Raw genomic sequence first — 3144 nt, 5'->3', positions numbered from 1 at the left:
GTGTAGTGGTTAAGAGCGGTAGACTTGTAATCTGGTGAACTGGGTTCGCTTCCCCGCTCCTCCACATGCAGCTGCTGGGTGACTTTGGACTAGTCACACTTCTCTGAAGTCTCTCAGCCCCACTCACCTCACAGAGTGTTTGTTGTGGGGGAGGAAGGACAAGGAGATTGTTAGCCGCTTTGAGACTCCTTCGGGTAGTGATAAAGCGGGATATCAAATCCAAACTAGATTTAATCTGCCACGGGCAGCCATTCTGGAAAAATATGAAGCAACTGCCCTAAATGCCAGCTATAAGTGACACTCGGTACTGGACTGGGCAGACAAATGGCCATTCGTGCAATCAAATTGCCGTGGTGGGTTGAGCAGATCAGAGATGATTTGTGCTCATGGTGGAGCCATGCTATAGTTGCTTCATTGCCTATATTGACGGAACTTGCCAATATTGATGGTAGGCGTGACTTGTTGTGGTTCTGACTTGCGACGAAGCTATCCCATCATCCTAACAAGCATGGGGGAGCTCAGAAGCAGTAGAGCAAATACTTGCATGTAAGTAGTGCAGGTTCAGTTCCCAGTATTTTCAGATTAAAAGAAGCAGGTAGCAAAGGTGACCTTTTTCATTTCATTTTATTTTGACAAAGTAATAATCATGCATAAATAAGAATAAAAATATGCACCTCACCACCAAGACCATTCCGTTGTAACTATCCAACTTCCCAAAATTTCAACACCTTTTGCGATGGTTTGACCCCTTTCCGTTTGGACAGTACAAATTGTATAAACACCCTCCATATCTCCTCAAAATCATTTCTCCTGCATCTTCCCTGTCTTACCTTAATGGCACATGTTAATTTATCGTTAATAGCTATATCCCACACCTCTTTATACCATTCTTCCAATTTATATTCTGCTTGCCCCGTCCACTTCCTAGCGATAATAATTTGTGCAGCTGTCAATCTCCTTAAATACCCTGTGCCAAAAAAAAATGAACATATTTACACCCCCACCACATGTGAACATAATTCCCTATTTCCTGGCATCCCCTCCAACATAACATTGAATATTCCTTGTTTATTTGATTTAATCTGACTGGTGTTAAATACCATCTCCAAACTAATTTATAATAATTTTCTTTTACTCTTATGCACAACGTTTTCAACGTATGTTTCTCCCATATTTTCCCCCAAGGTGACCTTTTAGTTTAGCAGTCCTGGAACTCTGGAAATACCTCCCCATTGACATTAGGCAGGTACTTTGGTGTCTGCTAAAATTTTTTTTTAGTTTAGGCAAGTCTATCCAGATATGCATTTTAATATGCATTAGTACTTTATTTCTATTTTTGGGGTCATTTAGATCTATTTGTTTTTAACTTCTGTCTTGCTATAATACAGCTTGCTATGTTTCACGGTGTCTTGAAATTTGCCTTGATTGGCTTTTTGCTGGCAAGGTCAGTGCTAGGGGCAATTGCTGTATCCTTCACAAGAAAGAGAGGCCTTTACCGTCACTGTTTTATTTGCAGCGATTGTGTTTGTAGATAATACCATCTGCTCTGCTTGATGCTGCCTACCAAGCTCGTTGCAGCCTTTCTGCAGAAAATTAAACAGATTTATTCCAAATGTCTCAAGTTCCCACCCATAGCACGTTTTTTTTTTAAAAAAACATACTGAAAACAAGACCCAGAATTCAACAAAGCAACAGCTCATGAATTTGTTTTTTTGGAGCATGTACGATACATTAGTAAATCCCTTCCATTGCAGTTCCTATTTCAGCTCCATGTTTGCATGACCAAGGATTTGCTTGAGGTTTCTCAGACGTCAGGGGCTGAGTTTGCTGTTATGCTGAATTGCCTTGAGCAATGTTTTCAGGCTAACTGTGGCTCAATCCATGCACTTGGTTATTAATTTTTGTGAGATGTAATCCACTGGTGCAGTCAAATGCAACATTCCTTGTTTTCCTAGAGAGGGCACAGGCAGGGGGACATCCAGTCAGTGTAACTTCCTGTTCCACTGGTCTGGAGCTTCCTCCCCCTACATGTGACTTGGGAGATGGGCGTAGCTGTGGCCGAAGCCATAAAAAAAGCCAAGTCATGCAGCCATTTTCTCAGTCTCTAGTTCTAGATATCCTGTTTGTAGCACCAAACTTGTTTATTCTATTACCGTATTTTTCGCCCTATAGGACGCACTTTTCCCCCTCCAAAAATGAAGGGGAAATGTGTGTGTGTCCTATGGGGCGAATGCAGGCTTTCGCTGAAGCCTGGAGAGCGAGAGGGGTCGGTGCGCACCGACCCCTCTCGCTCTTCAGGCTTCAGGAAGCTCTGCGCAACCCTCGGGAGACCGGCTCCGAGGGTTGCGCAGAGCTGCCTGCAGTCCCGGGATCAGCGCAGTTCTGCGCGGCCACCAGGAGCCGGGCGCAAAGTCCCGTCCCGCTCCAGATGGCCGCGCAGAGCTGCCTGCAGTCCCTGGCTCAGCGCAGCTCTGCGCGGCCACCGGGAGCGGGGCGCTAAGTCCCGCCCCGCTCCGGATGGCGGCGCAGAGCTGCCTGCCGTCCCGGGATTAGCGCAGCTCTGCGCGGCCACCGGGAGCTGGGGGCGAAGCCCCGCCCCGCTCCGGATGGCCGCGCAGAGCTGCCTGCAGTCCTGGCTCAGCGCAGCTCTGTGTGGCCATCGGGAGCAGGGTGCTAAGTGCCGCCCCGCTCCGGATGGTGGCGCAGAGCTGCCTGCAGTCCCGGGATCAGCACACTTCTCCCCATCGCCAGCCCCACAAGCTCGGGGGACAGCGGGGAGGCAGAGCGTGCCTTCCCACTGTTCCCCGACCTGGTTCTTCCAGCCCCGCACCTGGGGGGGGGAATAATTGTTTTTCCTTTATTTCCCCCCCAAAAAACTAGGTGCGTCCTATGGGCCGGAGTGTCCTATGGGGCGCAAAATACGGTATTTTTTTGGGGAGGGGGAATGGCAATGGACCTTCCACACCACCACAAGCTATTGCTTCTTTTAGAGGGTGATTGTGCCTTATTTTGTCCATACTAGTGATGGGGTGTGTTGGGATTGAGACAAGTTCTGCGGCTGTAGTCACACCTTTTCATTTCCCCAGCTTTTCCTACCCATAAATGTCAGAATTATGTGTCTTCACTCATGGTACTGATAGCTCT

Source organism: Podarcis liolepis (genome assembly GCF_965112155.1).
Source record: "Podarcis liolepis genome assembly, chromosome: 1".
NCBI lineage: Eukaryota > Metazoa > Chordata > Lepidosauria > Squamata > Lacertidae > Podarcis > Podarcis liolepis.
This window is presented reverse-complemented; position numbering follows the sequence as displayed.